This window comes from Anser cygnoides, chromosome 9 (assembly GCF_040182565.1).
Source record: "Anser cygnoides isolate HZ-2024a breed goose chromosome 9, Taihu_goose_T2T_genome, whole genome shotgun sequence".
NCBI lineage: Eukaryota > Metazoa > Chordata > Aves > Anseriformes > Anatidae > Anser > Anser cygnoides.
Window position 1 is genome coordinate 24,395,414 of NC_089881.1, and position 25,211 is coordinate 24,420,624.

The window sequence follows — 25,211 nt, forward strand, 5'->3', positions numbered from 1 at the left end:
AACCTGGTAGACACCTATGCTGAATGAGTTAAAAGCAAACCAAAGGGCTACCCAGCAAGCAAGCTGGAGTGCGTGTGGTTGGGGAGGCTCCACAGCGGCGTCACACCAGCTAAAAGCTGCAGTTCCTCACCAGGGTGCACCAAGTGGCACGGCTTTTCCAGGAGGCTTGAGGGAGAGGGGATTTTTTTCATTATCCTAGATTAAAATTTTGAATGTACGGCTGTCATTCATAGAAGAGAGGTGTTTGTGGATCATTTACTAATATACGGTATGTTCTCTTATAATCTCAGCTATAAAAAGTAAATTGTTGGTTATGATTCATTGGTCGTACCAATGTAAATGCTACCCTTTAAATATGGTGTGATTAATTTAATAGTTCACTTAGGCTGCAGGAAATTATCCAGTGGAAATAAACACATAGTTCGATTCAGGAGGAATTTCACATTGTTTCTCCTAACACTTACAGCCATGATACAAACAAATCAGAAGTATCTCAAACATTTCCAGTCATAATTGCCATATGTTGTTAAAAATTAACCTAATTCTCGGTCAATTACGTTAATATGAAATATTTCAACAGAAATGATAACTAGTGTTTGCATGGTAGTTTCCCAACCTCCTCATGTTGTGATTTCTAAAGTGACTAAATTCATTTTAGTCATTTAATTCATTCGTTTTAAATTCATTTTAGAAAGGGTAGTGTAAAATATAGAAATTAGTCCAATGTACATAAAGCAGTTCAATTAATTTTCGCAGGTGAGTTTCTGAATAGAAGGGTTTTGAATAGAACTTAGCTACAGAGAAAATAATAAAAAAGGCATTGCCCAAATCCATCAATCCTCACACAGGACCTCTGTTGTAGTGTTTCATATTCATCATCCATTTGGGGACAAGCAACTCATCATTCACTTTGTTCAGTGAGAGGTATGAAATAATGCTAAGACTATTGAACATAGTTTCAGGCTGCTTTATAATGTTCCTAGGGGCAAAGACAGCAATTTTTTACATGGAAATGCAACATTAGAGAAGCGTTGAATATAAAATTATCCATGGCACTGTGCAATTTGGCTGTCAGCACGGAGGAGGAGACACCTCCCCTGAACACAGGGCCCCGCAGGACTTCCCTGCGATGCTGCAGGAAAAGCCAGACATGCAATTTGCGGAGAGATACTTGGCGCTGCAAAGACTCTTATCGTCACAACTTGCCTGCACCTCCATTTGGGGATCTATAAGAGCCTACAGTTTTCACAAAGCGGCTCCACTAAGCCAATCACACTTCAAAACACTGCCTGGAGATGACTGACCGCGCTTAGAAATACAACCGTGAGGCAGCTAGCCCTGAAATAATCCCAAAAGCACTGCACCTCATGCAAACCAGAGGAATGACAGAGGTAGGCTTAAACAGTCACTTTATTTGGCCAAGAAGGGCTGGCAGCTGCCGGAGGTTACAGCTGTGTCACCACTAACGCCATGCCACGGCCAGCCTGGAGGCCGCCCCTGCAGGAGGCACCACAGATGCCTCTGTAAAACCAGGAGAGATGTCAGCCTTCTCCTACAGGTAATGCCCTCTCACTGATGGATGTAACACTTGCTTGTCCAGTGTCTCATCATGAAAGAGATGAGGAACAGCCCAAACAAGGCTTGAGCTGGTAGGTGTTGCAGGAGACTTGCCATGAGCCCACGGCTGTGGGTATGGACAGACATCCGAGAGGAGGCAGGACGATCCTCCCTGTGCCAGGGAGACTGAGCCTGAACACATCAAGCTTTAATAATGAAACACAGGGTTACATCTAGTTTGATTTGTCAGTTTGGGCTGTTACTTTTCACTTGGAACGTGTTCAATTTTAATCCTTTGAAGTGCGGAAAAAAGTACGGCAGCAGCCTAAAAATCTGTGGGGGTTTAACTGCTTGGTAAATGATATGATGCAAAAAAAAAACAATCCTGTTTGCTCTTGCAGCATGTCTTGTCTTCTAAAATCTGAAGGAGAAAGGAGAGTAGAGCTGAAAACTGCTGAAACCCTGAACTTGACTCAGGTCTATCTTCTCAACACTTCCATGTTTCTCCAAGCCCAGACCAAGCCGCCTCTCGTCCCCCGCGAGTACAACATATGGCTTCATTCAAGAGAGCCCTGCCATCTGAAAATGAGGTTGCATTAATATTTCAGTGCACATTTAAGCGCTAGTCCTTAGAGTGACTTTCCTGCTCAGTTCCCTTTGCGCACAGCAGTCCTGGAGAGCCCCCACACGACTGCTTTCTTACCCCGGCACAGGCGCTGCTGCGGATCCCTGCCTGCCCTCGCTCCGTCCGTCTGCTGAGCACACCTTCTGCAGCTGGGAGCACCGACACGGTCCTGGCTGTGCTAACGTGTCTCGGCTGAAATGATGAACAGCGCTCAGACATTTTTCATGGAGGAAATCAATTACTGCTCAGTAAAAATAACTAGAACAGCTAAATTTTTCTAAAGTCAACTATTTGCCCTTTATTAATCACCTGGGCCCAATGCCATCCTTTTTTCCAACACTTTTATCAGCAGTAGGGGAAAAAAGTGTGTATGAAGTCACTGAATCTAGTCTGAAGCACACTTTTTTGTCCATTTCTGTGAGTTTGTAACTTCACTGCATTCTCTGAAGACCTTCCCAAGATACAGACCTTTTTATATGATCAATTCATATACCACCATAGCCTGCAAGCTAGAAATATGTATCTATTACATGCACCTCCTGCTGCAGGCAGTTTTCCAAAAACCTTTGCCATGAATCTCAACAAATTAAGTTATTTCCAAAGTCAAATTAAGTAATTTCCAATATTGCCTGCAAGAAGTTAATGAAATGAGTGCATGCTCCTTCAGCTAAACAAGAAAGAATTTTAACCATCATCAGGTCAGTCTCAAATTATTCATGTTCGAGGCAAAAAATGAGTCTGAATTAGCCTTAAGTTAATAATACAGTTGATAAAGTTTTTCCTGTATCTTTCTGAGCGTATGAAGAAAACCCTGGAAAAAAACATTTCAGAATTTTTACTTCAGGTTTTTCTGTTGTCATTTCCTAAAGGAAAGAAACTGTACAAACACCGTCTTTGATTTGCTAAGTTTCATACAGAAATGTGCCATTATATATTTTGCATCAAATGACTTATGCTATGCAAGCTTACATGTATATCTTTTAGACACTGTATATGATGCCACACAGCCCATATGGCAGATTACATTCATCTGTCAGTAACTGATCAGTTCTGAAGACACTTTGCCCTCACCTCTGAACTGTTTCTTATACCCCACAGCTTCATCTGTGTTTCCAGCAGCTGCATAAAAACAAAGACCTGCTCAAGAAGCATTTCTTCGCATGACATATAATTAAATTGGATTCTAATTACAGATCATAAATTACAGAAACTTCTTTAGAGGAAAGATGCCCAGAATGCTATATGGAAATGCAGTGTTTATTATTGAGGTTATTCTAAAAGGATTAGGAATTGAACAAATTACACAACAGTGGGACCAAATCATGAATTCTGTATTAATAACATGTAATCACTTTTAAGGTGGTGTTAAGCACTAGCGTACACAAATATCATTCCCTGTTTACATACTTAAAAATTCAACATCGCTTCTGTAGAGCACCAGCAGAGGTAAGGTCTGTGTAGCTGTTGCTGCCTGTAGTAGGAGAAACAAATTATACCTCTGGTTAAGTTTTTTCCTATAAGAAGATGGACACCAGCATGCAGCCAAACCCCTCCAGGAAAGCTTCAGCTCTAACATAAGCACTCCATTCCCAAAGAGCAACTATGAGCCAACAAATAGATTAAAGAGATTAAAGCAACCAGCAAACGCTTAGTGCTTGCTCCAGCTGAACCCTCACCACAGCAGTAGTGTCCTTGCAGAATTCAGATACTGTGCATTGAGGAAACACAGAAGGACGTGAAACCGCAGCGCTAAGTATTTGAACAAAATAAAGCCTGATGGCTGGAGGGCAGAGACTAGAGCCACGGTGGCACATAGAAATCTGTGTTTTGGCTCCTGACACCTCAACAGGGAGCCCAACAGTCACTTGGGCTTGCTGTGCTATGAGCATGAGGAGGCAGGCACCCAAGAGTGGCTGTCTGCAAACCCACACCAAGAGGGCTCCATGGACCGGCCAAGGAGTGGCCAGCCCCAGATGGTCCCACACAAGACAGACCACCCAAAGGATGGCTGGCCCAGCTGAAGGACAGAAGCCTGAATCAGGCCTTTGTCCTCTTGTCCAAACAAATCGCCGTCACAACGCCAGGAGACAGGAGCTGCCCTGGCCAAGGTGGGCAGCCACAGCTTCCCCCCGTTGAGCGAGCTGAGCCCCCCAGCACTGCAGTGCAGCAGGGCTGCTGAAGGCTCCCAAAGGCTCCCAGCTGGTTTAATGACACCCACGGAGTCTGTTTTTGCAGGTGGTATGAAGAGATCCCCGATGAAGCATTTTTATAATAGCTGTCTGGTCAAAGGGAAGGAGAGGATGCAGCCCACCGCATTTGATACACATTGAGTGAGGATAAAATACGGCTTTGTCCAGGGTAGCTGAAGAAGGACAACAGGTCAGCGATGGCTCCAGCAGATCCCTCACACTGTCCCTGGCACCCTAATGACGGCAAGGCAGGATAGCGAGTGTTATGGTTCGTAAGATTTTGCTGCCATCTTCTGATGAAAAACCATTACACGGTAAGAGAGGCGGCTGCTGGACTTGAGGCAGCCCTGTGCCCCCATGAAGACAGTCCGTCGGGATGCACCCATTGGAAACCCGGCTCCTTCGGCTCCCCAACAGCCCACCAGGCTCCATTGGAGAAGTGATAACTTGATATCTGAGGCATGATAGCTAGCGAATACTCTTCAATTTTTTTTTTTTAACTTTTTTTTTTTTCCTTTTTAAGTGTTTGTTCTCCTCTGAAAATGGGTTAAATATTTCAGTGTCTCATTTAATGTAACGTTTTCACATTTCTAATTCTTGAAAAATGGGGCTTTATATAATATGCAGAAAAATCAGCCTACCATTAAAATATACTTCTTCTGAGGATAATGATGAACAGCCCACTTCTATTTTGCATTACAGAGGCACACTAGCCTTGCTCCTTTCTTGAATGTACCACGGGCAACTTCAGACTAAAACATACAAAACAGCCAAACTGGAGGAAGAATGGTCCCTTTTAGTGTCTTGATCTGCAAAGCTTTTTCAGTATCTTCGAAAGAATTTATGTTTTTCTATTCCACAATATAAATCAGATCTTCCCATTCCTGTCTTAGTCCTATTTATTTTACTCTCATTCCCCATTCTTCATTGCAGATGGAGTCAAATGAAATATTCTTTTTAAAGCCACTCTCTTTTCTTGAGTAGAATGTCACATGCACTTCAGCATATGTAATAGACCACTGAGGGCTGTTTTTTTTTTCATTGTTGTTTTGTTTTTTTTTCCCCCACTGCACTTAGGATAAACTTTAAATTCCCTTACAGGTACTGAGAAATTATGTCAATGTAATTACAAACAACTCAATTTTGTCAACCCCCCTCAAAAAAAAAAAGCCCTTTTTTTTTTTTTACCTGTACACGTTATCCTCATCACTTCCCACACAACACCTGGACTTTGGTGACTACCTACATTTATCACAGGTGCAAACACAGATCTGCACGAGGGGCAGTGGAGCACAGTGTGGCACCATGAAGACCCCTCACGTGGGCAGTAGCTGTGATTTACCAGGAGCAGCAGGAGTAATGTTGCCCCATGCACTACAAAGTCCTTGCCTTGCAGCAGAAGAGCAGTCAAGCCCAGCCATCCCAGCGTGCTCACTGCACTTCTGGGTAACTTCTGTGCCCCAGCCCAGAAACTAAATACTAAGAAAGAATAAAGCATCAGTGATGAATCTAGTTTTTAGTGGGAAGTGTATATTTACCACCAACTCTGCTTGGTGTACAAGCTGGAGAAATACTGACATTTGTTGCTATATGATAAGCACAGAGCAGAAAAATAGGCATATACATTTCTAATTTTTAACTTAATAAACCTAAATTATAGTTTATTAGAAAAATAATAATCTAATAAGTCAAGTACTTTAATATTATCATGTTATATAACACTGATGATATTCTTTTATTTGATGGAGTTACAGGCCTATCTGCAAATTTTAGGAAATCAGTAACTGAACACTTACTGTTAAGGATCACTTCCAGCCTTATTTCCTATGAGTCTTTGAAAAGGAGCATCGAAACGTGTGTACATGTCGGTTAAGATCAATACAAAATGTACTCAGGGGGCCGGCAAAACTTCCTGGTGTACTTTAGTCTATGGCATTATGCATACCAGTGATATGTCCAGTTTTTGATTTTCTCACCAGATACTGCATACAACAATCAGGGATTTGTCCTAAGCTACTATAACCTCTCAGAGAATGCATCGCCATCTTCTTTTCAGTAATGAACTCTACAACACTGAACTAAATTTGAATGATAGAAGTGATCAGAAATCCATAACATCCTGTCATTATCGCTGAGGTTTGTTTACTTCAACAAATCTAATGCCATCTGATTAAATTTTATAATGTTTGCATATCGTACCATGAACTTGCTCAAACATCAGAAAATGATTGACTCTTCAACAGAAAATGATATACAAATGAATGCAAATCCGTCGACTTAAAATGTAACAGACTGCATTGTTTGTTATGGATGTGGATCTCAATCTCTGTGTTCATACAACTTCACTGCTATATAGCACACACATTGTGAGTTGGCCTGCATCTGATCTGAAGTGCTTTAATTTAATATATTTATTCTCATGCATAATTTATTCACATTTCTTGCATAATTACTTTTTTTTTTGCCTTTCCGGGAGTTTAATGGGTTTAGTTCATCTATGCAGAATGGTTAGAGAATTTAGGCATAAAAAGTCAGGACATGCAGAAGTCATCTCAGGGTTCGTCTCAGGGTTCAGACTCCAGACCCACCTTACACGAGCAAAAGGCCACAGCTGTCAGTCCATGGAAGAGCTACATCATCATGTGAACTATGGAATAAATTACCCTGCAATGGAGCCCAAACCAGGACAACGTCTTCATTTGAGCTTCATAGGTTAGGCTTTCTATATTTTGATTAAACACACATTTGAACAGCCATATTAATAAAATAACCTATTAACTGACAACCTAATTTGAACAGGCAAAGATCACAGGAGTTCAAGATCTATCTGAAACCCTCTTCCTTATGATGTTCTTAAACACCGCAAATATCACCGGCAATTGCAGCCAGTGCCTCTGAGCACTAAAAGCATTACTCCCCGCACCACAGCAATTTTCCACATGCAGAATGCTGTCACAAATTAACTAAACCTGGCAGATATTGTATAGTTTATACTATACACTGCACTCCGTAGCACTCATTCTTCACGAGACATTTCTGAAGTCTTTTTCTTCCCCAGAAAAATGTATTCTGTTACAGTGGATCTCTTGCAAGAAGAATGGAATGATATTAGTTCTTAAATCTGATGAGTGAGCTGTCACATGCAAAAAATGGATCAATATTCAAAATTAATAAAAAATCCATAAAACATCTTTCTTTCTGCTTTCTTTCAAGAATACCAATCAATAATCAAGAATACCGACATGTTCTCCTTGAGGATGATTTCCCTTGTCCTTGATCAAATGACTGTTAAACTCCTTAGTTTTCCATAACAATCTCCTTCTCTGCTTGTGCTATCTGAAAGTAGACAAACTTCTGTCCTGCGCACAAGGTTTCAAGAAACTTGCGGGCAAATGAAAAACTCATTGAGATTTGAAGACAACCCACTCAGGGAGCCACAACATACAGCACAACACATACTGTGCCTCAGACTGCTCAGTGGAAATAACAAGCAATATTCCTTAAAAAAGTCTAAATCAAGATTCACTGGACAAAAAAAAGCGTTTATTGCAAAAGATTTGATCAGCTCGTGAATAAATGATAAGCAGCACTGTTTGCTTCCTTCTCTGGAATAGGGCACATAAATGAATCCATTGGCTGTCAGGTCCCATGAAGAAACATATGGCTCCAGCCTAATAATGCAAATGTGTCCACATTTTGAAGCAATTAAAAAGCTGGCATTATTAGATGGCTTGTAATTTGTATATAATGCATCTTCTATTTTCACCTAGGGCTTTTCTTTTAAATTTATTTCCTCTTATTTTCCATAGTGCTCATTAGTTGAATCCTGAAAAAAGTTTTTTTCGCACTACTGTGCTCAATATAATTTGGTATTTAATATATTTCTAACATTTCAATTATAACCTTCTCGTCACATTTAAACACAAGCTGCCTGTATTAATGTCAAATAGTATCTTCAGCACCGGCAGTTTCTCATTCCAAAATTGGATATTTCTCTGTATTCTTCCTACCCACCTTCGACCCTCTCTGACCTAGGAGCTGAAACGACCCTAAACTCATAACTCTGTCCCTAGCCTCTTTTCCTACGATGCAGAGGCCGATTCTGGTGGAAGACTCAATGAAACCAAAAGTTGCCCCTGCTGAGAGTTCCAGCAGTCTTAAAATGTGGTAAATACATAATATGCTAAATTTGTATTCCTCTAAAGTTGCTAAACAGCACCAATTGCACCTAACATAGCATTAAATTGATGGCTACCTACCATTTCTTAGTCTTCCTAGTTCTCAATATGCATTCTAAAAATTCTTTTTGTTTAAGTTCAAAAATAGTTCTTCCTAAAATTGCAGTGACACTACCACTGTCATTATACCACCATAAATGAATGAAGGTACAAAACAAAGACCAGAAAAAGGCTGAAACAGAGCACGTCAGGAGACGTCAAAGCCTCAGAGAAAGTGCTGGCTGTATTCCTTCATTATTCCTTCAGACTGCAGGTTCAAAGTTTTCAACAGAAATTAATGTAATTATGGCGTAAAGAAGAGTGAGTCTATTGGAAGTTCACAAACCAGTAGAAAAAAACGTCCTTGTTCTTATTTGCCCACGTTTCCTATCTTTATTTTCCTGTTACCCAAAACAGGAGGGTCACCACATCAGTCCCCACTCAGAGTCATCTCAGACAATGCAAACATACTGCATATTTAGTGCACCTGATGCACATTATACTGAAGATTCGAACACAGAAGTACCTTATGCACATTTTTAAAAATAGCTACGGCTATGAAGAAAATGTAATGGCCTTATAATAGCATGGTTAACTACTAATATTTTAACTATAACTGAATCGTCATTAATGTTTCTCAACCACAGGCCAAGAAAAATGTTATGAGAATTATTAAATGTCTTGTCTAGAATGTTGCAGAGATGATGATGAATAGACGTTCTCAAGTGTGTTAAAATATAAAGTCTCTTAGCCCTTTCTGACTACTACTTAGCTATAAACAGAAAATACACTTTTTATGGATTTTCACAGATAATGAAGTTGCGGGCTCAAGAAAGATTTGCATGCTGTTTGTGTTTGATGTATTGCTTCCTGAGGTGGTGTCACCATGTAAATTTACTGTTAATGTGTTGGGGTTTTTATCCGAGATAAATCACCTTGTCCTGAGATTTAAATGAGGACCAAAAAAAATAAAGAGGCTTAAAATTAAGAAGTCTTCATGGATATTTTGTTGTAGTAGATTAATGGGAATATATTTAAACAATTAAGATAAATAATTCCATTAAAGTGTAAAAGTCAGTATATTTTCTCCTTTAACCTTCATCTAGTGTGCTGTAGATTACTACTGGAAACACATTTAGTAACTACTTGAAACGACATTAGAATGCAGGCACAAAATCTGTAAACATTTGGGTTTGGGGGTCTCAGGATGCTGTTTAAGGAGAGCCACAGCACATCTGTCAGAAACCTTAGCAATCTAAATAAAAAAGGTGTTGGCATTACAGCGTAAGTGCTGAATCAATTCACAAAACAGATCTGAAAATGAAACAATTCACAATGCAGCTGCATTTAGCAAGCCTGCAAGAGCTGCAAATCATTTTGGCCAGTGCCTGAAATCAATGGGATCTAGGGATGCAGCAAGCACCGGGGGCAGCAAGCACTCCTTTGCTTAGCGTTGGCAGAACAGAGGAGTTGGCATGCCAAGGAAAATAATACAGAAGACCTGACTACGTGCCCATTGGTACACATGCTCATTTTAACTACCAAAAAGCAGGGACAGAACCTGCTCTGGGGAGGGCGAGCAGCTGCAGGCAGCCCCCGCTGGGCTGGTTCCGGATCAGGCCCCTGCAGCCCAGCCTCCTGCACCGCTCCGAATTTTGTTTCTGTGGCAGGTTTCACTGGATGGGGATGTCACAGCTTCCATGGGCTCAAAGAATTAACTCTTGTATCTTGTGCTATTTACAGAGTGGCAGGTATAGGTAATATTTCTATTTAAGAGAGCGAACAATCATCTACAAACATTCCTTACATGGATGCTTAATTTCTGTCTCTGTAGTAGGTGTGAGTCAGTATTAAGCAGTGAATTAGCCTCTGTAGTCTGTTCACGCGGTCTCTGTAATATGGATTGATATACACACACTTAAAAATACAGCTGCTGAATATATTTTGTAATAAAACCTACACTCCTGAATGACTGTAAAACTGTGGTCCTTTTTAAGTTTAATATTTACTCTTCCTTTTGTCACAGGGACACAATGAAGCTGATTGCTTAGATACAGATGACATTATAGTCTATCTTTACTTTGTCATGCTTTTTTTCTTTAACTCTGTGCATTTACACATGAATGGGCCATTGGTTCTAAATGGCAAGAAGATCACAGTGAATTATATTCACTTTAGTGGTATGGTGTCAAATCCAATCTAGTATAAAATTCCACATCTTTTCAAATGGAGGAAACCATTTTAATTTGTATCCTCAGCAGCTGAACTTTCCTTTTCACCCTTTCAGTGACAGCACAGCTAGATGGGGCCAGGAACTTCATGCACACACAGTCCATTAGATATTCCTGAAATTCAGGGGTATTTGGGGAATCACTTCCATAACATTTGGAAACCTAGCACAACCTTAATTTTCTTTTCAATATCAAAAACAAAAATAGAGAACACTGATATGCTTGATTGCAGGTAAAAAGAGAAGTTGTGGCTCAGAGTTGCAGTAATAATCAGAAATGTAGTGTTGCATAGTAGGTCTAATCTGGGTGCAATTCAGCACTGATTTGGCTCTATTGATCATTTATGTGCAATTGAGCATCTCTAAACACTAGGGATGACTGATATCTTGTTGGTGCTGGGTGCTCCACTCACTGAGACACCAGGTCTATCCTGGAGCCTTTGACAGTTGCTTCCAAAGCCAGAAAGACAAAATCATGTTGGATTAAACACCTACACAACAGAATAGAAAGTAACATGGTGTGCTTGTACTTAACGTGAAATATCTTTATGGACTTTCCTAAGGGGGATGATTAGACATTAACCTCCCTACCCACGTGAATAAATACCTGGGAGACAGCAACAGAGAACACAATCACCTTCCTACAAAAATGCTGTGTTTGGCTGGGCTTGAGCCAAACTCACAGCTTGTGCATGTCAGAATAAGCCTTTGCCTGATGTAGTAGATCCTGACTTGTTTGTATACCCTGGTCCAAAGATCTTTAGATAACCAGCTTGCACCCTTCTTCAGTGTGAGGAACCCTGAAGCTCTTCCTGCAAAGCAAAACCTTCTTGTCTTGTTAACAAAAATAAAACAAACCAGCAAGCCTGGGAATTGCCATACAAAACTGAACTATAATGGGCTGTAAACAAATAATCTTTCTGCTTGCTTCAGTGGTCTTTAGATGAGGTCCTAAGAGCTTTACCCTGCCAATCCTTCCCAGCCTGGAAAGGCTCATTAAAGCACGAGGACAGGCTGGGGGCTCATAGCACTTTCTACTGGGTAAAAACCAGTCTGAGCTCATAGAGGGCTGTTTATAATCATTACTTTCCCTGTCACCATTTATACTCTAGATATGATTTTAGAGAACAGTGCAGTCTTTTCTATTAAAAAAGTATAAAATGGGTGAATTCATTATGAGAGGTATGTGTTCTTGTATAGCTCTGCCTGGGTATGATTGCCATTCACTTTATACAGTTGTAGATGATTACAAGAGTCATTAAGCAGCATAAAATCATGCATGCTGGCTAATTAATGTGGAATTTATTCTCCTTTTAGTTACTTTTGTTATGCCTGTTGAACTCCGCTGGTATCAGTAAAGGTAACATCAGTAAAGACTGTAGTGAAACTGATGTAAGTGAAGGAAGTTGGGCTCAGCAAGTTTAATGAATAATAAAACTCTAAGAAATAGAAAAAGAAAATCAAGCTCCCAGCTACATCCATGTATTTATTGTAATTGTACATCATTACTATCATTCAGGCAATTTTCCTCAACATTAGCGTTCAAGTGACGCTTAGTAAAATTCTGGGGTTTGGTAGAAAAGTAATGAACATGTTCAGAGCAGTGTGAACAGGGATATAATCCCCAAAGAGTTCAAGCTGAGGCTCCTGAAGTTCCTATTCTTTCTTTACTGCCACCACAAAACTATTCTAGTTTTACAAAGCATCTTCCCAAACCTTCCTACCAGGTGCCAGGCATTAATACCTACAGCTCTTCTCATTAGGTGCCTTCAGCATCCACGCGGTCAGCAGTTCTGCCCATATAGACCCCAAGCCTGACTTAGGCCACCGTAACCCAATTTAAACATACATACACGAATAAAATGCAAACTTTATCATTTTTGTTTAAGAAGTCTACATTCCAACATTAAAGGTTAATACAAACATTCCCTTGATTCACTTTCTCCTTCATCCCACACATTTTCTCTCAAGCCACGTTTTCCAGACTTGGCCTAAATAAGTGTTTTTTAGCTCTTCCAAGAGTGACATCATGCTGTGACATGTGAAGCTGAGCTAGCTCTGTCATGTCAGATTATGTGACATGACATAATTTGATAGGCAAACCTGATATGACACCACAACTTGAAAAGATCCACTTTTCTTCAGCCATGAACTAGTGTCAAACTTTCTGCAAGGGATATGCATAAAAATTTATCTTTTTTTAACTGAAGTCTTAGCCCTTGACCTTTTAGTAATGGTTTGAGATGATCATGGCCAGACACCTGCCATGACTGCCTTGTATATTTTGACAACAATTTTTCTGATGACAGGAGGAAGCTGTTGCCAGACTGAAAACTAACCTGCTCTTTACAGAAATGGAAAAAGTGCTTCAGAAGTGCACAATATATTGCTTGTGTTATACAAGCTTGTACTAATAGCCTTAATGATTATTAGAACTGGGCAAAAATGGCTTTTATCTATAGATATTCATAACCTTGGAACAAAGTAACAATGTTGATAAGTGAAAAGAGTTCTGACATTTCCTTGAGAAGTCTTAATCCTTCACAGAAAAATAAATCAAAGAAATCATTTTTTTTTTTTTTTATATTCCCACCTCTCTGAAAGCATTTTCTAGATATATTCATGGTGGTTCAAATTCAGATACCCACCAAGAGTTAGACCCAGCAATTAGGCAGAAATGCAGGACTATTCCTGACAGACACCATGATAATCACAGCAATACATCAACTCCAAAAACATAGGTACCCTAAGGAGAATTTAAGTGGAAATGCATAGAATGAGCTGATCCATTTTATTCACCCTCCTAGTCCAGCATTAGCTGCAAGAAGATTTTACCCAGCCCATACACTTGTTCATATATCATAATTCCAAAATTGTATTTTGGCCAAGGAGCTGTCTGAAGTTTATTATAAGCTGCAAATGGATTCTGTTTAATTGGTCTAAAAGTGTGTTTCTTATTTATTCTCTCAATTTTTATGTTTAATATGAATTATCTAACTTTAATCTCTGCAAATCACTTATGAGATTTAAAAAAAATCAATTTTTCTTCATTCCCAGTAGTCAACGCTATTATTTTACCTCAGCTGGCAATTTTGTCAATGAGGCTTGAACCATGATAGATCACTGCTTATTTCATAAGATAAATAGCACAAATTTGTCTCACTGCAACATCTGCACTATCAAGCAGTATCTAAGAGCATCCATCCTGCTACCACCTGGCACACAACACGTTATTCCCTAAATTCTGCAGCAGGATCTTATGGCAAGTTTGACTCCCCAAGACACAAACATTGACCAGTTAAGCTTGCATCACTGTAAGATTTCTTGTTGGTATCAACCTGGACTTCCATTAAACAGAACAATGTTGTTAACTTTTCCGACATATGTCCCATTTATGACAATAATGTTCAAGTCTGCCTCGCTTGTAGGCTGTGGCATAGGTTGGATAGTATACAACTTCAATTCAGTGTAGTGACACTAATAGTTATTTTGTAATGATTCTACCTATTAATCATGAACTTCCAACTGTGTCCCTGCTGTCTGTATTTATTTTTCTCAGGACAGATGAAGTAGCAGATAGTTGCAGCACAGACAGACCAGACTGTGTAAAATCCCCTTCAGTTTGGGTTCATCTGTATCTGTTACATGCTGAGGGCAACATCAAATAACTGTGCAAAGGGCTCAGAAAGGGCTGCTGACATGGGAGAGCCATGGCCAGCTGCTCCCATGTGGCTTCTCTCTGCTGCAGCCAACGAAATAAGGAAAACTATTTTCCACACAGACCTTGGAGATGGTCGTGACATCCAAGTTTTTTTTGGGGTGTCTTCAGCTAACCATGTCCGGATCCACTCGCAGTGACTGCTGAGTGGCTTACCACCTCGCTCCTCACATCTCCCCCCTCTCCCCATCCCCTTTACGTCCAGTTATGAGCTTTTGCAGCAGCCACATCGTTTACAGCGCTGCTGAGGCCTAGCTCCTTGCACGGAGCCCAGCCTGGCCCGCAGGCTGCCATCAGCTAGCCACCACTGGGCAAGCACAGGTGTGCTCCAGAAACACACAGCATCATCTTGGTTTATCGGTGTAATTACCCTGCTGCAAAACTTCTCTTTACAAGCCACGGCTAGGGCATTTAACACCAGATGAGTCCGCTGCCTTGTTTGATGGGTCAAATGCCACGTGGTGACTCAGGTGCTCCGAGTCATCACGAGCTGCACCACACTGTCAGCTGGTGGCCTGGAAGAAACACCTTATATAAGATGGAAATTTTGCTTCATTAAGTAACCTACACAACATAATTGGTCTTTTTATTTTATTCATTGGAGCCCTCTTGGTCACCTGGTGCTGGACAAAGCATCTGTAAGAGGAGTAATTGCATCCTCCTGAAACAAATATTGCAGGGCCATTCCTAATGCCCAAAGCAGTGTATTTCTATGTGACCACGGGTATCTTTTAGCCGCTTAATTAACTCAAAGCTACTTTTCAGACTGTTTAGTTGCTCTTGGAGGAATTTCCAGTGCTGTGAGATTATCCAAAGTAACAATAAAAAAATGTTGTTTCTACTTTTGGAATCAAATCCCCAGGCAGACAGGCAGCTGCCTGCATGTTCTTGCCTCTGTCTGAGCATAATGAGGGCACACTGATCAGCAGCAGTAGCTTACACAAGTGCTTGCTGTCCTCATGGCACTGTAAAACCTCGAGCCAGACCAGACAGGAAAAGTATACCACATTTCAAATGAAACCTTAGCTTGCTCTGGTGGGCAGCCTCATTTCCTGCACTTTGTAATTCAGGAATAAAGAGCTTTGACACGAAGGAAGCTATCTGGATTGACCACACTCCCCGTTCTACAACAGGCTCTGACCTCCTTGGGCCCTCAGCCTCCTGTGACACTCTCAGGGCAGGGTTTGGTGAAGCAGAAGGGGTTGTGCTGCTTTCCCTGAGGGCAAGGGGACATCTACTTCATCCCTCATCTCTTCAGCTTAACAGAGCAAGGCCACAGGCACAGAGCTCTGCCGACCCAAAACTCATCTCTGCTGTCCCCATTGGCACCATCTGTACCCAAAGGGACAAAAACAATCTCAGGAGCTTTTGCTCCTCACTCCCAGCCCTGGTGCTCCAACAGCTTGGAGCTGGGTTTGGGGCTTTCATCATTAATCCAAATACATGATGCCAGCAATTTTCTGTCTTTAACTGCCTAGAACTGTTAATATTAGTATAACGATCTTGTTTATATATTTATGAACCATTAATAAATCATTAAATGCTAATTATATTTCCTTTATTTTTCTTCCATTAGAGCTGCTCCCCTTGCTGCTCTTTATTGACATGAATATTTCCAACCCACAAGCACATTCAAAATAACTATTCCATAAAGAATGTCTCTTAAATCATTTACAACTAACAAATGCTCTTAGCTATGTTAGCAGACAGGATCTGTTTATTCAAACGATGCAAGAGGAGTCATTAATCTAGAATACACAGCACGATAATATTACCAGCAAGTGGCATGTCGTGGGTCAGAAGAGATGCTGGCTGCAGCCTTATCAGGGACCAACCAAGAAGACCCTGTCTCGTGTTAAGTATTTATAGATAACCAGAGCTGCTGGATCTCTAGCTTTTTACTGGTTTCTAGACATGCAGTTTTAAGACTTCCAAAATACTTGCGACAGCCTCGCGGCTTCAAAAATGGTGTACCAGCAGCCACTCTTCTTACCAGAGGACTGGTACTTCAGCATTTCCTCAGGGCAGCTTCCTATTTCCTCTACACACAAACCTTTGTTGGCAGTAACAAAATGTTGCCTTAGTGGATCAGATATGATGCTGTAATTCATTTTGGCTGCCAGTTCACCTAAGTTGATGAAAACACTGAAAATGTTTCAAGCCGATTTTTGCAAGGACAGTTGTCATTTTGTAATTGAGCTCATCCTAACATCTCATAATGAAACAATCTAATGAAAGAAGAACATTCCACTCCATTTCTCAAGAACTAATAAAACTACATCATATGTATTATAAAATTATATTTTATTTCAGGAAAAATGCATGTCTAAACTTCCATAAATCTAAATGTAAACTCAAAATACAAACTATATAACACTTTCATTGCTGGAGTACACACTTCTTTAATTTACGAGACAAGCTCTTGGGAGTGCCAATGTACTTAGTGGTCTGTTGGTGCTTTGCATAGGATCTCCAATGCAAACCTCCCATAAAGCTATAACTTAGCTATTTGAAATTGAAACATGAGACTGTTCTTGCATTTTCAGCTAGAACAAATCCATGGTCATCCATATTAACCCACTGCAAAATGACTATTTTCATCACAAATCTCTATATCCAAATAAAAATATTACTTCTAAGAAATTAGAAAAGTCACGAAGAAGCAGAAACTCTGTATCAAGAAAATATGAAATCATTATGTAACACATGAAATAGCTACTGAGCATGGGGCAGAGCAGATGCATATACTTTGTTGTTCATATCTCATAGCACAATGTTAGTAACATTTTAATCAACCACAGCCCTAAGTTGTGGAGGTTTCTCTGTCTTATCAAAGCTCAAGAGTCTCTCAGAATGCCTAGTTTTCTCTGAATAGGCTCATCTCACATTAAAAAAAATCTAGATTTTTCATAAATTTGAAGTCAGTACATTGGAGAAAAGCTATATTCACCACCAAGCTGAGAATGTTTAAATTGACTAGGGAGGGTTAAAGAAAAGAAAGACATGCACACCCAAGAGACCTCTTGCCACACAGCAGAAATGCCTCTAGGTACCAGCCGTGCACTAAGATGTCCCCAGCCACACATACTTGTTGTAAATAAAGTTAATAGGGCTCTAGAAGGATGTCAGGAGCCATCGTCATAGATCCAGCAGCAGCCATGCAGTAATCGCCATATGGACGGATACAGATAGGCGCTTGTTATGTGGATAAAATCCAGGAGCAATGAACTAAATCCGAAGCTCTCAAGCTAAAAGTTCACTGTTGTTACCAGTACTAATTACTATTTGCTACTATAAATGCCAAGCTCTTCCACTACACCTGGTCTACTCACTTGAAGGAAAAGATCCACCCAGAAACCAGTTGATTTTGTCCATTACATCCTTTTGCTGCTTTTCCTTTTTCCTGAAGCATATTATCCTGGAGTATAATTGAAAAAAAAAGAACAGGTGTAATCTTATCAGTGTTTGAGTTAGTACATCTCGTAAACACAAGCTGAAATGCCATCAGCAGTAACGAGGCCATGTGTCCCCCATATCAGGACCTTTCCTGTGGCTGCACTGCTTCCAGCTTGGTCACAGAGGGATGGGGACGGGTGATGGAGCACAAGGGTTAAGGTCCAGGGACAGACCCTGGGAAGCAGCAGGAGACCCCAGGAGTCTGTCTCTCACAACACTGTACTGCTTGTTTTGAAGACTTCTATCAGGGCATTGCTGGAAAAAGTGACAAAATATGATGCTGTCACACAGGTCACTGCATACCATCAGACATCACATTAATTTCCATCTAGTGCCAAGCTCTGAGCTGGAAACCTAAGCAGAAAGGTTGGGTATGCAAGGGCATTGCTGAGCCACCCAGTCACAGATATGTTTGCAGTGGGCAGATAAGGTCAGCCAGCAGGCAGAGCTGCTAGATAATAGATCTAATTCTGCCTCCAAACCTTTCTGTTTAAGTGAAAATGCAAATCTCTGATTGACAAGATGCTTCACACTGGTTAAAAATGAAAGCCCTTTTCCATCCCCAAACACATAATTTTCTGCTCATAGAGATCCCATCTTTAATTACCAGCTGCTGCAAATGATCTTCTTATGATCATTAACTGTCAAATCCTGAAGCAGCATATTTCTTATTGCCCTCAATGTTCAAATACTCCACCTGTTTCTAATTAGTCAAACTACCAAAGCCTACCTACAGTAAGGCTATTCAGACCATACACTGCAGCTGCTAAATGCTTCGGTTCCTACAATGTAAGCCAACCATATTTTTTATTATTAAACGGTATCAACCATCCCTACTACAATCGTGACTGAAGTAGGACACATTAAAAACAAAACATTTTTAATGAGATAACAGCACAGTCATTGCTAATGATGATTACTTGTATTATCATTGCAATCATTTTTAACGAATGCTCACTAGCACAAACTTTTCACTAGCTCAACTCGCATAAGTTAGTCTCATGAAAATAATAAGCAGGATTTAATAAGTTACTGTGACCTCACTCCGCGTAATTTTTACTTACTGCTTTATCATTAGGATTACTTATTGCAGCTGTTAAGATAAGGTGACTTCTCAGACTTTGATACCACTTCTCATTAAAAAAAAAATCTATTGATTCTTTAAGATTTATATAATAAGGATATATATTTTTTTCTTTTCTTGTAAAACGCTCCTGCTACCCCACAATATAAGTAAGGTTCAATAAGAGCACATAACATCAGTTAAGTGGGAGCCAGGAAGCATTTTCTGCCTCCAGCCTTTCAAGGGGATCTGCTCTGATCCATGTACTCCTGTGGCAAGGGCCTCTTTATATTCACAAATGAGGAAGAGGGAACCATCCAGTTTTAAAACTTTGATTTGCAGATGTTAGCAGCTTATCTTGACAGCTACTTTAGCAGTGATACAAGTCAGAGCTAGGTGCTGTAGCAATGTGAATGCACTTTCGTGATGTCCAGAAAGCTGCTGCTGTAGGCAATGGGGAGAAAATAAAACACCTTTGTTTATCCAAGTAATGGCATGTTTTCATTCACACAAGACACTCATGCTGATTTAATTTTTTTTTTGCCATACTTTTAAAAAGTTTGTACGAGAAGTCTCTGAAGACAGTAGCTAAACAGTATATTTGCAGTTAAAATACCTTGACAGTAGGTCAAGCTTACTGCACTGGTACAAATTACAATTCCTGCAAGTTCATCAAGACAGTGGAATTATTGTATATAAAACTCCAGGAAGTTCAGAATCTGGGGCTTTAATTAGACTATAGGCATTAATAATATTACTACTAGCTACAGAAAAGAAGCAAATGACTCATGAAAACATAATATGTAACAGCCTAGCTATATCGCTTTGTGCCTCCATACTTTAAGCTTTTTGAATATTCTCCCAAATGAACAGAATTTCACAAAGAGCTGTTTAACATGTAGATTACCCTGCACTGAGACATAAAACATTTCACACCTTTCAGAGCTGCTGATTGCAGATACCGAGACAAGAATCGTGAAAATGAAACAAGTTAATGTCCTGCTGAACTGTGGATCTACAGCATGTTTAATTTAAAATGAAATCTGTAACCAGCAAAGAATAGAAACTGTAACTTTTAGTTCTATACATAATTTATAACAACCTTAAGGCACTTGCAACATCTGAAATTAAATAGGAAATGAAATTATTCCCTGAAGGTGGTGGGGTTGATGTTAGAAATGCATTTAAAAATAAGTACACAAATAGTTCATACCATTATTGTGCATATTACTCAGCATCTCTCATTATGGGTCCCTCACCACATTTCTCAAGATATTACCTTAAGCCTCCCAAGTGCAGTGCCTCCAGCACGCTCCCAGCTACCCCTCAGAGAGGCATTCTTGGTGCGGCAAATTGTTTCTCCTGACGTAAATCTATACAAAGCACACTAGGGCTTTATGGCTGCTGAGGGCTTGCTTAAAGTATTTATTTATTTTAAAGTGCAGAAACTAAATCTGCTATAATTGTAGGCTAAAAGTGGCTATCCCCTTTCCATTGAGCCCTGCTTCAGATAACCCTCACACGCTTTTAAGAAACACATTGATACTTGTTGATGTCCTTCAATGCCTACCTGAGCCAAGAAAGTTATTTCTTCTCACAAAAAAAAAAAAAGGAAAGAATTGGAATAAACTGAAAGCACTGGGACGAAGGCTGGAAACTGGCCCCATCTTCCAATGGGGGCACCACAAGGGAAAATCATTTATAAGAGAATTGTTTACCACATAGCTTTTTGCTTGGCTTCTGGGCTGCAAGCACGCACTGCTGGCTCACATCGAGCTTTTCATCCACCAGACCCCACACATCCATCTCTGCAGGGATGCTCTCAGTGAATTCTCTGCCCAGTCTGTACATCCAGGATTGCCCTGACTCAGGTGCATCACCTTGGACTTGGACCTGCTGAACCTCATTAGGTTCACATGGGCCTACTTTTCTAGCTTATCCACATGCCTTTGGGTGTCTTCCCTTCCTTCTGTTGTACCAACTGCTCCACTCAGCTTGGTGTCGTCTGAAAACTTGCTGAGGGTGCACTCGATCCCATGGTCTGAGTCATTGATAAAGATATTAAACAGCACAGGTCCCAGGACAGACCCCTGAGAGACACCGCTCATCACCGGCCTCCACTTGGACATGGAGCCATTGACCACTCTCTGGGTGCGACCTTCGGGCCAATTCCTGATCCACCGAGTAGCCCACCTTTCAAATCCATCTCTCTCCCATTTGGAGATCAGAATGTCATGTGGGACCATGACAAGGGCCCTGCAGAAGCCCAAGTAGGTGATATCGGTCAGTCGTTCCTTGTCAACTGCCGCAGTCACTCCACCACAGAAGGCCACCATTTTGCATTACTGCCTGCTGCAGTTTCTCACTTCCAGTTCTCAGCACCAACACCCATCTGCCTCAGTTACAGTTTTTAGCAGCTACATTCGCCAGGGAAAAAAACAGCTTATGAACTGTGGAGTACAAGTAATTTATCATTAATTACCAAGCTAACTGAAGAATCAATATCATCATATTGACATATTATATTGTTAGAAGAATCACGAAACCACAGTGTAAGCAACAAGCACAACTAATCATTTTAAAAGTTGCCTGATCTAATGCTTCATCTTTTCAGACAAAACCATCTGAATTAAAATGGACAATCTGTTTTGAAACAAAGCAGCTCCCACAGCCAGAAAGGAGCGATGGAGCCGTGAGAGGTGGTGGGCACTGCATCAAGGCAGCTGGTCCAGGAGGATCGAGCCCTGGCACCTCAAGGACAACCCAAGCAACAGCCACTGCCATCCCTGTCATGACACTAAGCCCCTTCTACTGAAAGATGTAACCTCTACAGGGCAGGTATGGAGGGAGGGATGCCTCCATATAGAGGTAGACAACACCCTACATAGGCAGGATGGGTCTTACAGCCCACCTCCCAACAGAGCTCATTCTCAACCTGAGTCCTACCCATGTCAAGGCAAGACTTGCCTTGTCTGCAGGAGAAAAAAAAAATAGGACAAAAAAATATCCCTCAGATAGGAGAAAGGTCTCTGTTCTGGAAGCAGAATTTAAAGACTTCCTTTATCTGGGGGTTTTGTCTCTCATGGAGCCTCAATTTGTTCTTCCTTGATTGTTTTCTAACTTTTTCAATTATCTTGGGGGGCATCAATTTGTTTTCAAAGTCAGACATTAATTTAAAACAACATTTTTAGCAATCCCACTTGTTTGTTTCTGAAGGTCTTTTTAATGGCATAAGCATCTGCATAGCCCATCAATCTTGCCTCACTGATATCTTGAGAGCTATCTCTGTCATTATATAAGGGCTGCTTCAAGAGCATTTATTAATTCAAAAGATTCAGATATCTCATTATGCATTACCTGGAGAGTATCTTACTGACTTGGGACACATGCTTAAAGTTTTGCTACAAATGTCTCCAATTTTATCTTTATTCCAACTACTTTCCCCATGCATATACACCAAAAATGTACACAGCTATACCAGAAACCCCCAGGAGTATTGTCAGTAATTGTAAATAATAGTGATTAACAGTAATATCACTGTACTGGGTACAAAGTAACATGCATAAGGAGAGAAATACGGAAGGGAATATTTCACTTAAAAAACACAACGCGACCAATGTAAGAGATGAGTAGAGCACTCAGACACCTAAACACATTGAAATTATATTAGACGGGCAATACCCACAGGGACCAAAGGATGTTTCGGATGTTTCTTTGCTCCATTCTGACCCACCATAAAACACTTTGTGCCCTATTAGCAATCTCAGATATGTTTGAAATGAAACACTACACCTTGCTTTGGGATGGTTCCTCAATGTGCCAGCCTCCAGGCCAAAACCCTGGGCTGATTCTTCTACCAAAAACTGGAAAACCAGCCCCAAGAGGTGGGATCCAGGCACAGTCCTGCTCACAGATGAGCCTTGCCAACACTCATGCTCTATCTGGATGCAAACCTAGGAGCACCCTGCTACATACCAAACCTCTCATAAATCAGTAAATGGGAAATTTCCTGAATCCCAGTACTCTTGATTCATTTTCATCATTGCCAGCAAAACCCAAGTGATGCAATTGCATTTAATCCCAAATACAAATCTAATTGCTGAAATTATTGAAGACATGCTTCTGACATGTGAGCCTTGGGAAACTTATCAGCATTTTTTGCTTTTTCTTATCGCAAAAGTAATGAATGCCCATTAGGAAACACTATATTTTCTATCATAATCACACAGAAAGTATTATTGATAATAAGCAAAACAGGAAGATACTTGCTGCTGAGTTTCCCTCATTGGTTAGTCCACAAAGGTCGGTAATTGGAGTCAAAAATAAAAGATAACATTTAAGATTTGGTTGCCATTGTATTGTTATTAAAGACAGCAGGTTCCAGCTGATCATCTATACTCAGCCACATTTTGTGATTCCAAACAAAGCTCATGAAAATGAGTGAAATTCATGTTTTTGTCAAGATCTGCTCCAGTTATTTATTTGAGCGATGGCCAGCATAACAACCCAATTTAAGAATCCTTTGCTAGCAGCCCTACAAAGGCCATTATACATCTGAGCAGAACACTTGTATCAACAATATAACAGAACTGAGCTACAGGTTTTAAACCATTGCATTTCACACTTTGTTACAAAGACAGCATTGGAAAACCCATGTTATAAAAGAATTACAACATTTAGAAATAGTACATTTAAAATAACCATTTGGATCTATATACATTTTATTTAAATCAGGGCTTCCTAGCTGTTTTGGCAATACAACGCAGCATTGCTTTGCAAGGGGCTTGTAAAATAAGTACGTTAACCAAGTTTATCATATCATATTTCAGAAATACCAAACAATTGCTATAACTTACCTTCTCTGCGCTAGGCCAAAAAGCTGTTATTGCCGTAAAGTGAAATGAACCCTGCACTTGTCATATGACTACCATTTTTCAACTGTAAAATACCAACTTAGGGCTAGAGGCACAGAGCTCAGCACCAGCCCTTCCTGCTTCTACATCAACCTTCCTTTCACCTGAAGGACCAATTGTTGGGCTTCCCTTTAATTTCTGACTGCATTAAAGAAATTTAATTAGGCCAAAATTGAAAGCTACTGAAAATGCAGGTCCTTTCTTCTCCTCCGTTAATTTGCACTTTTGCTTGCATTAATGCTAAATGATTACCAGTCTGTTTCATTTTATTGTCTAAATCATCACAGCGAGTTGTAATCAGCAACATTAGTAGCAGATTAATTCGAGCTAATTCAGGATTAAATTCTGCTTTCAATTACATCGTGGCAAACTGAAGTAGCACCGCTGATAGCAGTGGAAGTTACCCTAAACGAGCCTCAGCAGAATGGAGATTAGGATCTCACTCTGAGTGCTGGGCAAAAGTGCTACCCCTGGGCACTCGCTGAGCAGCTGGGAAACATGGAGCAAAAGAGGGGGCTCAAACATCTCCGTGGAGAGGATTCTGTAGGAAAATGCTCACCTGGGACTTCTGCAAAAGCAGCATCCTGCAGCAGATGCAGTTTGCTGATGGTCACCCCAGCTCAGCAATAAAAAAAACCTCCTCCAGAAGCAGCTCTATGCTGCTGAGCTGCCTGAGCCTGCCCCTGGCAAGGGCTGCTTTTGTGTTGGGGGTTTCTCTTGCCCCCGGCCCAAATACTGCTGTCACAGCAGGGACTCAGCCCATGGGATTTCTCCATGTAAAAAGCAGCCAAGGCTCAGACTTCTTCAGCTGTGAGCTGAAAGTCGGGGCTGTGCTGCAAGTTCACTCATTACAATTGTATTTGTAATGGGGATAAGTCTTGAAACGTTATATTTTTATTTTAATTTAAAGCTACCTATATCCTTAAGAGGAAAAAAAAAGTCCCGCAGCTGTTAGTGTTTGCATTATGTGAGCATTTCCAGTCAGCACCACTTAAAGAAGCATTTTTAGCAGAAGTTGGTTTCCTGCCCAGAATATGGTAGTGCAGAAATCATACAAATCATTGTCAAGTGCATGCTTTTGTTCCCGTGAAAGCGCTCTGAATTAAACCCATTGCTGAATAATGAGGAACCTGCTTCATCATTTCCTTGCTCTTGTGAAGCTCAGTGTCCCTTGTCTTCATATTTCCAGCCTGTTCCCTTCAAGTTTTTTATTTTCTAATCAAATTGCTGTAGGGCTGGGCTG

The 25,211-nt window shown here is 40.5% G+C and overlaps 1 long non-coding RNA gene across 4 annotated transcripts; it reads right to left on the reverse strand.

Annotated features, from left to right (window-relative positions):
* Positions 1 to 374: 374 nt before the first annotated feature.
* LOC106043568 (uncharacterized) lies at positions 375 to 24,187 on the reverse strand. Of its 4 annotated transcripts, XR_001211772.3 has the most exons (6): positions 23,912 to 24,187; positions 18,079 to 18,247; positions 17,869 to 17,954; positions 3,590 to 3,653; positions 2,261 to 2,374; positions 375 to 2,136 (listed from the first exon to the last, which is right to left on the reverse strand). It is a non-coding gene; the product is annotated as an uncharacterized lncRNA (long non-coding RNA). The 4 variants fall into 4 exon arrangements; XR_001211771.3 differs by lacking the exon at positions 18,079 to 18,247 and having other exon boundaries at positions 23,912 to 24,176; XR_010833547.1 differs by lacking the exons at positions 3,590 to 3,653; positions 18,079 to 18,247 and having other exon boundaries at positions 23,912 to 24,174.
* Positions 24,188 to 25,211: the final 1,024 nt, after the last annotated feature.